This window comes from Panthera onca, chromosome D3 (assembly GCF_046562875.1).
Source record: "Panthera onca isolate mPanOnc1 chromosome D3, mPanOnc1 haplotype 2, whole genome shotgun sequence".
Classification (NCBI taxonomy): domain Eukaryota; kingdom Metazoa; phylum Chordata; class Mammalia; order Carnivora; family Felidae; genus Panthera; species Panthera onca.
The window spans coordinates 5,439,389-5,452,285 of NC_138350.1; the positions used below are offsets into that span (position 1 = coordinate 5,439,389).

At 55.1% G+C, this 12,897-nt stretch overlaps 1 protein-coding gene across 11 annotated transcripts in view; it reads left to right on the forward strand.

The window, feature by feature from the left end:
• Positions 1-12,897, forward strand: part of PITPNM2 (phosphatidylinositol transfer protein membrane associated 2) — a 144,765-nt gene that overhangs the window by 23,143 nt on the left and 108,725 nt on the right. For 10 of the 11 annotated variants that reach the window (XM_081790640.1, XM_081790634.1, XM_081790644.1 and 7 more), the window contains exon 2: positions 10,853-10,959. The gene's annotated coding sequence lies outside the window, so the exon portion shown is untranslated. Of the gene's footprint in view, positions 1-10,257; positions 10,523-10,852; positions 10,960-12,897 lie in introns of those variants that run through there. The other variant, XM_081790635.1, reaches the window with a different exon arrangement.

A 12,897-nucleotide genomic window follows, 5' to 3' on the forward strand; every position in this document is an offset into this window, starting at 1 on the left:
GCGCCCCTGAGGACATTATTTTTATTTTATTTATTTATTATTATTGGGGTTTTTTTTTGATGTTTATTCATTTTTGAGAGAGACACAGAGCACGAGCAGGGGAGGGGCAGAGAGAGAGGGAGACACAGAATCCGAAGCAGGCTCCAGGCTCTGAGCTGTCAGCACGGGGCCCGATGCGGGGCTTGAACCCGTGGACTGTGAGACGAAGAACGTTATTTTTAAAGAGCTGTGCAATTCACAGACGTTACCAGGGGCCGGAGGAGGGACAACGGGAAGCATGTGTTTAAGGGGTACAGAGCTTCCGCTTGGGAGGCGGAAAAATGTCTGGAGATGGGCGGTGGGGGCTGCGAGCGGCGTGAGTGCACCTGATGCCGCCGAACTGTGCACTTCAGACGGTTAGGGTGGCGCATGTTATGTTCCGTGTAATTGACCACACACACAGAGAAGCACCAGTTCACTGTAGCCATCCTCCCGTGAGCAGAGGACACGGAAAAATAGGAACGATCTAACCCAAGAAGGAAAAGAGGAATGGATGGAGCTTTTTGAACAGCTTGCCCTGTTAGCCGTGTTTGCGGGTCACCTTGCACTGCCGAGAGCGTGGCGGCGCCTGGCGCGGACCGCTCCCCGGGTGCGAGAGCGGTCAGGAGACGCTGAGGACTGGAAACAGAGAGCTCCCTGGGGCAGGCGCTTGGCTGGGCCTGCGGGGGCTCCGTGGCCCCTGAGAAGACCCCGTGTGTGACCCGGGAGGCCCGAGGCTGACCTACTCTCCAGCCTGAGGTGCTGGACTCACCTTCACCTGTGTCATCGCTCTGTGTTGAAACAGGGCGCTTGTCCCGGGCCTGCCGCTGGGTGTTTTCTGGGCCTGGTATGAGTGAAGCTGGCAAGCAGTAACTGGGTGCGAGCTTTGTCACGATTTTTCTGTGTCCCCAGTGGCTCAGATAACTTTTGCAAAAAGAGCATTTGCCTGGTCCTGCCTAGAAGCTGGGAAGCGGAGCGGGTGTCTGCCTGGAACTGTGCAGAGGCTCAGGGCAGGTGCGGGGGCTCCAGGGATCTGGCCAGAAGGAACGTCTCCCCACAGAGGTCGCTTGGACTTCTGCACAGCAGCCACCAGCCTCCTTGAGGTGCTGCGTGTGTTACCGGTGCAGTCGTCACCCCAAACTGTAATGATCGTCGGGAAACCCGAGCTGCGAAGTCCCTGGTTTTAGAGGGGGTGGATGTGTGCGCGAGCAGACTCTCGCTCAGGCAAGGTTGCTCCTGCGGAGAATGGGCCTCCTGCTTTGTCTGGCTGTGGGTTATGACTTGCTTTAGGGCCCTGTCTCCGTTGGGTGAGTCTCTGGCCTTCACCTCACTTGCAGAGAGAGAAGCACCAGACCCCAGAAAGACCAGGATCCTGGGTTGGTTGCAAGACCACAAAGAGCCCCCTGACCCGGGCTAGTACGTCCCCGCCACCCTGTGACTGGAGCCACCCTGTGACTGGACGACGTCTCACCCCGCCTTCCGTTGCCAAACTCAGATTCCAGGAGGCGAGGTGGCCACAGAAAGCTGGAGCCCAGTCCGGGTGCTGCCCTGGCCCCGAGCACTCCGTCTGGGGCATTTTGCATCCTAGAGGGTAATCGTGAAAAGACCCGAACACTGTGGGTTCACGGTTGACGGAAACACAGCCCCACCTTTCCTACGGTGCGCCCATCCGAAAAACCGGTGTCAGAGCGCGAAGCCACCGCCGGAGGCTGTGCAGGCACCTGTGGCGAGTTTCCATTTGACTCACATCTGTCAAGAAGGTGACACGACGTACCATATCCACAGGCCGCTGTGATCGCTGAGCTGACACAGCTCCGCATGTGGGCAGAAGCATATGCTTCCCATTAAGAAAATTGCTGCTTTTGAACAGGCTCCGAATAGACTTTTTTGCTTTTGCAGAAATTAAGACAATAATAATAAAACAACCCACCCGACACCCCAACTTTCTTAAAAAAGGAAAAAAACATTTGATGTCAACCCAGAAACCCAGCTTGGTATCAGAACCCGGCAGAGCCACGTGGACAGAAGGATGGCCGAGGCCGCCGTCCTCTATCCTCCTGGAGCCGTGACACCGGCTCGTCGTCCCCGCCCCCATGCCCGAGTGTGACAGAGCTTCAGTGGAAGGGGCCTCCGACACGAGCGAACAGGCCCGGATTTGCCTGCGACTCTGCAGCAGCCCCCATGGGATCACTGGAGAAACCCCCCAGGTGGCTGCAGCATGGAGCGGTCACGTTGAGTGAAGCCTCGTTTAGAGCACTCGAGCCCTGAAGGAGTCCTTGATAAATGGAAGGGAGACTTATTATCGGTGCTCAGCCCAGACAGAGCAGAGGGTGGGAGCTTGAGAGCTCTGCTCCCCGCCTGCAGTGGCCGAGGCCAACGGGGCACAGGCCGGCCGAGACTTGGGCTGCAGACCCACCCCTCTCTCAGGTCCCTGTGGTGGGGAGCGTGATGGGGATGGGGCAGACGGTCGCTGCCTGAATCATCGGTACCAAGGCACAGCGTTTGTGGACGGGCATGTGTGTGACAATAGTTACTGCATCTAGTAGCCAGATGGTCTAAACAACCCGTCAGTGGTACGGTATGTAAATATTTTCCGTCATTATCATGGTGCTGCCGTGTTCACGTTAACAAGGATGAAGAATTACTCAGGAGCTTGCTGCAGTCAAGAGCCAGTTGGGCCACAGGCAAGGATAGCTTTTGGGGCGAGCTTGACCTCCTCTTGCTGCCTCCTGCCCAGACACCAGATCCTTCACGTGGAGACCCCAGGGAGCATTCCCTTAGAGCTCTTCGCAAGGACAGAGTTTGTTTCTCATCTTGAACCAGTATGTTTTTCACTGTTGGTGAAAGCTCTGTGACCCAGAATATTTCCCTTTTTGCTTTGCCTACCAGGAAGCACTAAGATGATGATGATGATGATTGTAACTCATTTGCTTGTGGATTGTCCTTGGGAGTCTCAGGATAGCTTTTCTCGTCCATTTTGGTTTCTTTCGTTCTTTACTCATCTAGTGTTTTGGGGGAGGTAAACCTACATAGTAAGGTTTTGAGAAGCAGGTAGTATGAGTGGAGCTCACATACGTGCAGGAGCTCTCATCACGTGCTTAGCCTGTGATTGCCGGGTGCAGAACTGGGCTGTACCTGATCCCCCTGAACTGTTAACTACACTGGTGATGCCTAGGCCTGATTCTCCTGTGCATCCTTCACACGTCTGACGCGCAGTAAGGGTTTGGTGAATGTATCAGTTAGGATAGGTTTGCTGGCTGCTGTAACAAACCGTTGTTACAGTCTCAGTGGCTTATCCCAACAAAGGCTGTTCTCACTCTTGCAGTTGAATTGGATGGGCTGGGGGTGGCCTCTGTGTAGTGATTCAGGGATCCCACATCCTTTCCTGTGGTGTTTCCGTCATCCCCTGGGGCTCCCTTGGGGTTCTCCACTGGACCTGGGCAGTCAGCTGCCTGGTGAACGAAGAGAGAGAGGGCATTGAGGATCACGTGGGCATTTTAGGGGCCAGGCCTGGAAGGGGTGTACGTGCCGCTGCTCCCAGAACTCCTCACGCATCTTGAACCTGGGGGGCTCCAGATGTAATTTAGGAAGAGGAAACTGGACCAAGCCGGAGTGGCATGGCAAGTGTTGTGGAACGAACAAACGCGTGCAGGGCACGGAGGTGAGGGTGGGGATCCTCAGGGGGCAGAGGGGAGGAGACTGTGCGCCTACCTTGTAAATCTAGGTGCCACAGTCGTTTGGCCTTTGTTCAGCGCTTTGGATTCTGTTTCCGTGTTCCCTTCTGCCCAGACTAGGAGGTCGCAGAATGTTGGAGCTGAGTGGAGAGGCCCTTTAGAGGCCAGCCTCCTCACTGCACACATGGAGAAGTGGATCCCGGAGAAGGGAACTGGTCCACCTGGAGTCAGCCAGTGAGAACGCTGGTCTCAGCACCACATCTGGGGGCATTCCCTGGGGCTCCCAGGGAGCATCTCTGCTCACAGCCTACCGGACGGTACGGCTGAGCCAGCCAGCAGAAGGTCCGGCTTCTGCGCCGGATCACTGGAGAAACCCCCGGCCTCCACAGCAGCTGTTTGACTTCAGCATGTGTTCTGTTGGGGGTTGGGGAGTGGAAAAGGAGTCTCTCCCTGACACTTATTTAGGCACTGCCTTGTCTTCGTGACTCACCTGTGAGAGCACCAAAGAGCTTCATTGGTCCCCCATTAGAAATAGACATCTCCCCCAAAGCCATTAGAGCGCCTGACCACCGTGTTCATCATTCATCGCTGCAGCGAAGTACTCCCAAACTCAGTGGCTTAAAACATCAGTCGTTTTATTTATTTGCTCACAGCGTGGCAAGGCAATTGGGGCAGGGCTTGGTGGGGACACCTCATCTCTGCTCCACCGGTGTCAGCTGGGACAGCTTGACTGGGGGTGGAGGATCCCTCTCCAAGATGGCCTCACTCCCGGGGCTGGCGTGTCGGGGCTGGCACTCGCCTCTATCCGCTGGGGCTCTTGGCTGGGACAGTGGTTCTCCTCCACACCACTTCTCCAGGCACTGTAGTAAAATACGCGTAACATAAAATTTACCACTTTAGCCGCGTTTAAGTGTCCAGTTCAGTGGCATTAGGTGTGGTGTTCACACTGTTGTGCCACCGTTTCCATCATCCATACCCAGATTCTTTTCTTCTTCCCATACTGAGACTCTGTCCCTGTTCAACGACAGGTCCCCCTTCCCCTCCCCCAGCCCCTGGCACCCACCCTCCTACTTCCTGTCCCTGTGAACGTGACTCCTCTGGACATCTCAGGTGGAACCATGCAGTATTTGTTGGCCTGTGACCGGCTTATTTCATTCAGCACAGTGGCCTCCGGGTTCATCCAGAATGGCCTTCCTTTTGAAGACTGAGTAATAGTTCATTGTATGGTGAGACCACACATTTTGCTGATCCATTCGTTCGTGGATGGACACCTGGGTTGTGTCCACCCTTTTCTATTGTGGATGGTGCTGCCGTGAACATAGGTGTGTGAATATCTGTTTGCGTCTCCGCCTTCAGTTCTTAGCCAGGCATTCCTGAAGGCTCGGGTCTGAACCTGGTGCAGAGTTACTTCCAGCACGTTCTGTTGGTTAAAACAGGTCTTGGGGTCAGGCTAGATTCTAAGGACCGGGACTCCACAAGGCTGTAGCTCATTGGGTCCTTCACAGAAACCATCTGCCACGACCCCTCTGGGGAAAGATCTTTGCAGGAGAGGCAGGTGGACCCGCTCGCACACACCCCTCCAAGGCCCGATTCCCCTCTCGGATGCCTCCGAATGCCCAGATGCCTGTGGCCCCGGCTTCCGGAGGCGAGGTTCCGTCGTCGTCGGCAAAGCTCAAGCCAGAGCCCTGCTGTCCCCTCCCTTGGGGGGGCTGCAGCGCTCGCTGTCTGTTTTGTATCGCTAATGGCTGTGCCTCTTATTATATAATCTGTTATTCTGTGCCGCACCAGGCCCTGGTTACTTGTCAAAAGTTTCTAGAAGCCAGCTGTATCAGCTCCAGGCAACTGGGGGTGCTGCCTGTCCCTCATAGTATTAGTCACTCTGTACTTAGCTAAATTTAACTTTTTATCATCCAAATGATATTTTTGTGGGCTTGGAATTTTACATAATGCTACCAACTGCTGCAGGCTAAGAATTTCTCCTTTGTGTTGTGAGTGTGCGTGTGTGTGTGCGTGTGTGTGTGCGTGCTGGTTTTCTCCCCCATGAACTTTTGCACGCCCAAGGAGACATTCTTCAGTTTCCCTTCCCTGTTCTGCCTTCCCAGGCCCTGGGTTTCTTCTCAGGCTCTGCTTTGCCTTTTGCCAGCTGGGAGGAAAATTGCTCCTAACAGCTTTCTGATGGCCCTGCTAATGCTTCCTTCCTTACTCGAGGGCTCTCCACTTTGAAGGTCTCTGAGGGTTTCCCTGCTGATTCCGACAGTCTGGGATTCAGAGAAGGAAGCTCAGCTCCAGAGTAGAGAGTGTCTGCTGAGAAAGCAGAGAGAAGGGTCCGGAAGGGAGGGTGGGGGTGGGGGCGGTGGTGGTGGAAAGGGACAAGAAGTAAGAAATCCAGTGACTTGTCCAAGGTGTGGGGTCCAAGACGCAGGCGATTCCTTTGTGCCTGGGGGAGAGACTCACCTGTCACCACTGGGAGAAGTCAGGGCTGCGGGGGGTGGGGGTGGGGGGTGTGTGGGGCTGGGAGATCTGGCATCTCCTTGGGGAGGGGCTCCGGAGCTCTGACTTCCCTGAGCACCCGCCACTCAGAAATGGTAGCATGCTGGGCCCTTACCCAGGGGTCTCGTGCGGTCCACACGTAACTGTGCATGCCTCCATTTTCCAGATGGGAAAACTGAGGATCAGATCAGAGGGTGAGCCCTTTGCTCTGTGCCGAGCATGGCACCTACACTCGCATCCTGTAGCTCACCGGCTCTTGGCAGAGGTCTGTGAAGTAGGGGCCCGTGTCAGGGCTCTCTTACAGACAGGGAAGCTGAGTCCCAGGGAGGTTAAGCACACTGCTTAAGTTGCTTGAGGCGAGGCCACAGCTGAGAGGCCACCCCAGACCTGCCCTCAGACCACCCAGCCGTGTCACCTCTTCATTGCTCAGCGGCCTCAGATGGGACTCGCACTGGGCCCTGGGCTCTTCCCAAAGCCTATGAGGCTGACTCCAGCCTCACCTGGTCTCCAGGTTTCCTGTAAGCAATCTTTAAGTACAGGTGTGTGTGTGTGTCTGTGTGTGTGTGTGTGTGTGTGTGTGTGTGTGTGTACGTACGTACGTACGTACGTACGTACAGGCTGCTTCTGGGAGAATCTACCTGGAATTGGGATTGGCTTCTTGAGCAGGGGAACCCTGTTCCGGGAAACAGGGACAAGGCTGAAACTCAGGCTCACCTTGCACCCTTTTTATGTTTTCAAAAATATGGATGTAATGCTTGTTTTAAATTATTTTATCAACAAGTTAGGAACTCCTGGGTAGAGACCCCAAAGAATTAAACGCACCTGCACACAAAAGCTCGTGTGTGATCGCTCACGGCAGCGGTTCTATTCACAATAGCCCCGAACGCGGCGTGTTCATACAGAGGAATATTATTCGGCCACAAAAAGGGATGAGGCGCTGACACGCACTACGACACGGATGAACCCTGCAAACACGATGCCAAGCGAGAGAAGCCAGACGCAGAAGGCCACACAGGACGCGCCCGCTTCTATGAAACACCCAGAACAGGCAAATCCATAGAGACAGAAGCAGGGCGGCATTTACCAGGGACTGGGGGAGGGGGAACGGAGAGTGACCGGTGGTAACGGGTGTGGGTCTCTCTTTGGGGTCGAAGGAAACGTTCTGGAAGCGGGTAGCGCTCAGGGCCGCGCAGCTTTGCGAATGTGCTAAATGCCGCCGAATTGTGCGCTTCGGGAGGGTGAACGTATGGCATGCAAATTATATCTCAGTAAAACAAAAAATCAGAAGCCATGTCTCAGGATGGAGTCAGACGCCCCAGCGTGTGCCAGCGACCTGTGCGGCCCCACTACCATTTGCATCTGTCCGCGTCTGCACGTTTTTTGCCACCTGCTTCACGGTCTCCATGTCAACGGGGGATGGAAACCACAGTGTTTAACTTCGGTTATACCACCCACTCGTTTGGAACTTATGCTTTCAACCAGGGCCAGCCTGAGACACGCAGACGTCTGGGCAGGCTCGTAATTTGGCACCCCAGCAAACCGGTATTCTTTAAGTGTTTGTTTGACATTTATTTAGTGGGATGAGGAGAGACTGATAGCCTATTAATAGAAGTTGGGTAGAGAAACAGATTCACTTACTAATTCACGTCCACTGACCAAAATCAGGCAGGGATCTGAAAAATTTTCAGGAAAGCGGTTCTGACTCCTCCAAAAGGTGGGTTTTATTATTATTTTTTTTTTCCCTTGCCGTTTTTCAAATGACTCAGGACGTATATTGAAGATTTAAATCTTGTTTTTTACCTTCATTTATTTATTTTGAGAGAGACAGAGAGCAAGTGGACGAGGGGCAGAGGGAAGAAGAGAGAGAGAGAGGGAGGGAGGGAGAGAGAATCCCAAGCGGGCTCTGCACTGTCAGCTCAGAGCCTGACACGGGGCTCGAACCCACAAACAGTGAGATCATGACCTGAGCTGAAACCAAGAGTCGGGTGCTTAACCCACTGAGCCACCCAGGTGCTCCCTGAAGATTTAGATTTGCTCTGTGAAGGAGAAGATCCAGTCTGTAAGGTGATGAGTGTAGTTGATTATACTGTATCGTATGATTGAAGTTTGCTAAGAGGATAGAATGTTCTCCCCACACCCGCCCCCAAAAAGGGTTGCCGTGGGAGGGGATGGATGTGTGAATTAACTCCATGGGGAGGAATCCTCTGCAGTGTGTCAAACATCACCTCATACGCTTAAAAAAATTTTTTTAATGTTTATTTATTGAGAGAGAGAGAAAGAGGGAGAGAGACAGCATAAGCAGGGGAGGAGCAGAGAGGGAGGGAGACACAGAATCGGAAGCAGGCTCCAGGCTCTGAGCTGTCAGCACAGAGCCCGACATGGGGCCCGAACTCACAAACCATGATATCGTGACCTGAGCCGAAGTCAGACGTTTAACCGACTGAGCCACCCAGGCGCCCATCCTCGTTCACTTTAAATATATCACCGTTTTGTCAGTTGTATCTCAGTAAACCCGGGGAGAAAAACTTTAAAGGCACAGAACGTTTTCTTTTTCTTCCTGATAATCAGCAACTCACCACCAGCATATTAATGGGTTCCGGAACCCCGCCTCCCTGGGACCACAGCCACAGGTGTGCGCGGACCATGCACGCGACAGCTCTCAGCCACGAGGCTTGTGTTTTGCTTTGACTTCTCATCTTCCCAAAGGGAGTGGGCTGATTTGCTTTTTGCCTTTTGTGCGAGGGGTCACGGGAGGAGACCTGAGTCACCTAGCAGCATCTTCTATTTAATCCCCGTGATGTTGTCCTGCCTCCTGCCTCCCGCCTCCCGCCACCCACCCCTAGAGGTTCCCCCAAGGAGCTGACCGGCTCCTTAGGCTGATCCTGCATTCACTTTCTGGACTTCAAATGCTTTCTCTTTTTTTGAGTCAGAAAAATGATCTCCCCGCGGTGCACCTCTCTGTAAGGAGCCTGCGCTTCTCTCTCGCAGCCCCTGCCGGTCTCATTCTGCCGGCTGTGAGTCACAGCTGACCTTCTCACCCACAAGAGGCGTCACGGTGGCGTGGAGAGGGGCCAGCCTCCAAAATCTGGCTTGCCATTGACTGTTGTGTTGCTATGGCAAACTTCTGCCCTCTCGGTGGGCTTCCTTACCTCTGAGGCTCACGGCTGACCTCACACGGGGTGAGTTTGGAGGTTTTGTGATGGCCGCTAAGAAACAGAACGGAGAGACCACATGGAGGCAGGGCGTGTGTGCGGTGAGCTGTGGAATTTGGTGCAATGGAGAGGAGAGAAGCTGGAGGGCCCGACGTGCCCAGGCGGGGGCCCGGAACCTGGGAACCCTGAGATGTATTGTTCGTTCGGGATCCGGCGTGCATATGGGGGTGTATGTGCGGCCGTGGACAGGAGCGGCAGGTGCAGGGCCAAGAAGGAGGCTCACCCCTGCAGGCCCAGCTCAAAGAGGACTTTTCAGAGTTGGCCGAGCCTCCTCCGGGAGTGTGGGCCCGCACCGCTTCGGGTGGGCGTGTGAAAAGCTGGTCTCCGCTGCTTGCAGCCACACCTCCCACTGCTGTGCTGTCCCCAGTTAGATTCTCTCCCTCCTCTGAACTCTTACTGCCTGTGCCCTCATTCGGCAGTTTATCGCTTCTGCTGTCCCGAGCCACCACAAAATGCCCCTTACTTTACCTTTACCTTTGTCGAGGATACTAGCCCCTTGCGGGCACAGGCTGGTGACCCCAGAGCCGCCAGCGCCCGGCCTCAGCCCTTGGCGTGAGGTTATTCCGGACCTGGGGGGATTGGTTCCTGAAGAGCCATGGCTTCTACGGCCCACGCAGGGGGTGGGGTGGGGAGGCTGCCTTCCGGTCATGGTCAGGGGAAGGCCTCCCGGCTGCTGCCCACTTCCTGGGCTCAGTATGGGGTCTGGCAAGCGTGTCAGACAAACAAGAATATGTTGAGGTCGAGCTGCAGGTGTGGGGCCACGGCGGGAGCCCCGGGTTGGGTGGCGGCTTTAGCAGTGCCTGTGGATTTTCTGACGTCTCGTAGTCTGATTGTACCCGGGACTCCCCCGAAATCCATTTCTCCACCTTTTCCGTTTTATTGTCCGTGCTCATCTCTGGCCTTTGGATATCTGGCAGAGGTGGGTCTCCAGTTACACACCGCCCAACTGCAGGGACTTGATGGGAAGGAGAGAATTATCTGCATCACCCCATGACGCTGCTCGTGACCCCGCCCCGGGCACCAGGATGCTCGAGGCTGGTGGCCAAGAAGCCCAGGCTGCCGTTCCCCCCTCTCTTCCACTTGCCTCCTCTCTGCAGCCTGGGGTCCTGCAGTCCCAAAATTTGATAGGTGAGGAATCTCAGGTTTGACGCCGAGATCTCTGAGCTGGGCTTCTGAGATAAGAAAGCTCGCGTGTGTGCAGGGGGGTGTGGGGTTCTGATTGTCTCCCTAAGCAGAGGGAGCCCTGGGCAGTGCCGGGTGCATCAGCCTCCGTGATTGAAAGGACTGGGCCCCTTTGTCGAGAGAAGACTCCTTCAGCCCAGCGTCCCCTGTCCTGTCCCCTAGGCACAGCTAAATTTCTGGTCTTTGGCGTTGCTCAGGATGAGGCCAGGCCCTGTGGGTTTCCTGGTGAGTTTCCCAGGCGCCTCACCTCCTCCCCGACTGGGCTTCTCCCTGCAGGATGCTGACTCGTGCTTCCTGGTCCCCGACACCCTTCCGTGTGCCTAGTGAATCGTCCCTCCTCCTGCAGCAGGACGTCGAGGGAGCCTTCTGACGCAGACCCACAGGTAAGGACCGCCCACTGGCTTTGGAGTTTGGGGGAGCTGGGGCTCGCTTGCTATTTCCTCTTTCTTAAACATCTGACTTTATCTGATTAATGGGGTAGATTGTATTAATCGATCCTGCTTCTTGCAAATATTGATTGCTCACTAAGTAGGTAGGACTGATGTTCTGTCTGTGGTTCCTTTAGATGCCAGATATGATACAACCCCCCTCTGGTGGCCCTTGTGACTCTCCACTGTACAGGGCACCCTGAGGGACTTCTCTTCTCTTCTCTTGGACCCCCTGGCCCAGCCTGGGCTCCCCACCCCCAGGAAATACGGCAGGACAGGAGTTTCAGGATTCCTCGGCCTTGCCAGAGGGCAGGGGCTGGGCGCTGCCTCTCGGCGTTTCCCATAAGCTGTGATTGGCGACATGGGAAAAACCTTGTGTGTGTTTTCACGTAGACATTTCCCTAGTTGAGAAACCGAGCAGGGGCTGTGGCGTGTCTGAGGTCCTCTCTGGAGTCAGTGGCAGCCCCAGGACTAGGGGTGGAGTCTCCCTGTGCTTAGTTCCTTCTCTCCTTCTGCCCTGGATCCTCCTGGGCTTCTTGTCCATCCAATTCCATTTCCTGTCCCCGGGTCTCTGGCACAGGCCTCTGTCCGTCCCCTTTTTGTCATGCCAAGGCCTTCGGGGGGTAGAGCAGGTAAAGTGGTGTTGCCTTTTCTTGTTCTAAACTCCAACAAACACTTCTCGCTGGGCACTATTCAGCTAAACACGCTGTGAACACACTGGCCCTGCTGAGCACACAGGGTCCATTATGACCCCGTTTTCCACGAGGAAGCTGAGGCTCAGAGATGGCAAGTGTCTGGCTCAAGGTCACCTAGCAAGTCAGTGGTGGGCTTGGGATTGGACCCCAAGTCTAGACCCTGAAGCACATGACATGTTTTTCCAAATATGGCATGACTTCCCCAAAAGATGGGGTTCAGACTGTGCCCTTCCTTGCGGTCTGGCTCCACGTCAGTCCCTTGCCTCCCCTGGGCCTCTGCTCCTTGCGGCGGAAAAGGGCAGGGCAGACAAGGCCTCAGCTGTGTCCCCCTCACTCCTGGGTTTCCATGTTGGCACCGCAGGCTGTTTTCTCTGTAACTGCTCATTCTTTCCAGTTGCTGTAAAAAGGCCTCCAAGTGCTAAGAAGGGAGAGTGCTCTGTTGTATTTTTGTTTTGTTGTCTTGTGTTAATTCACTGTGTGAGAGTCTCGGAATCTCAGCTGCCAGGGTGGGTCTGGGGGAGGGCTGGCAGGGGAACGCAGGCCTGACCCTGAGCCTCCCCGAGGTCGCTCATCATCCTGCTGTATCCTGCTGGCCTGCGGGGCCCTGGCGAGCCCTTCTCTGCCTGTGAGGCCTGAGCTCTGACGACAGCTTCTTTGCTTCCTGTTTCCTTTTCTACCAGAAGGCAGTTCTTTTTCCTTCCTTACAACTGCATTCCCCACGTATGTGGTTTTAGAGATGGTGGCCTTGTGGCCACCTGATCTGGGAGGGGAGACCCACTTAACCCCAAGAGTTCTCCAGGATTCCTGCGCTTTACTCGTTTATCCCGTGAATAGTTACTGCGTCCTTCATCCATTTAGACCAGGTACTGTTCTAGGTATTGGGCGCACAGCCGTGAACAGAGAGATGGGAGTCCTGCCCGCGTGGAGTTAGGCTCTCGTGCTTCAGGAACACTCCCTGCCCTACGGTCTCACCTCTGCTCTTTGCACAGGGGAAGATCGTGGTTGCGCCTACCCACCTCTGAACTCCCCCTGGGAGTTTGTGGCCATGACAGGCGTCAGGACCCCTGGGCCCTGGCTGGCAGGAGTGTGTGGAGGGGGTGATGGGGATCGGCAGGCAGCCCTTCCCCAGTGGCTGAGAATGTGAAATCCCCTCCTCATCCCCACAGTGGGGTGAGGAAGGAAAGGGCTTAAGGAACAG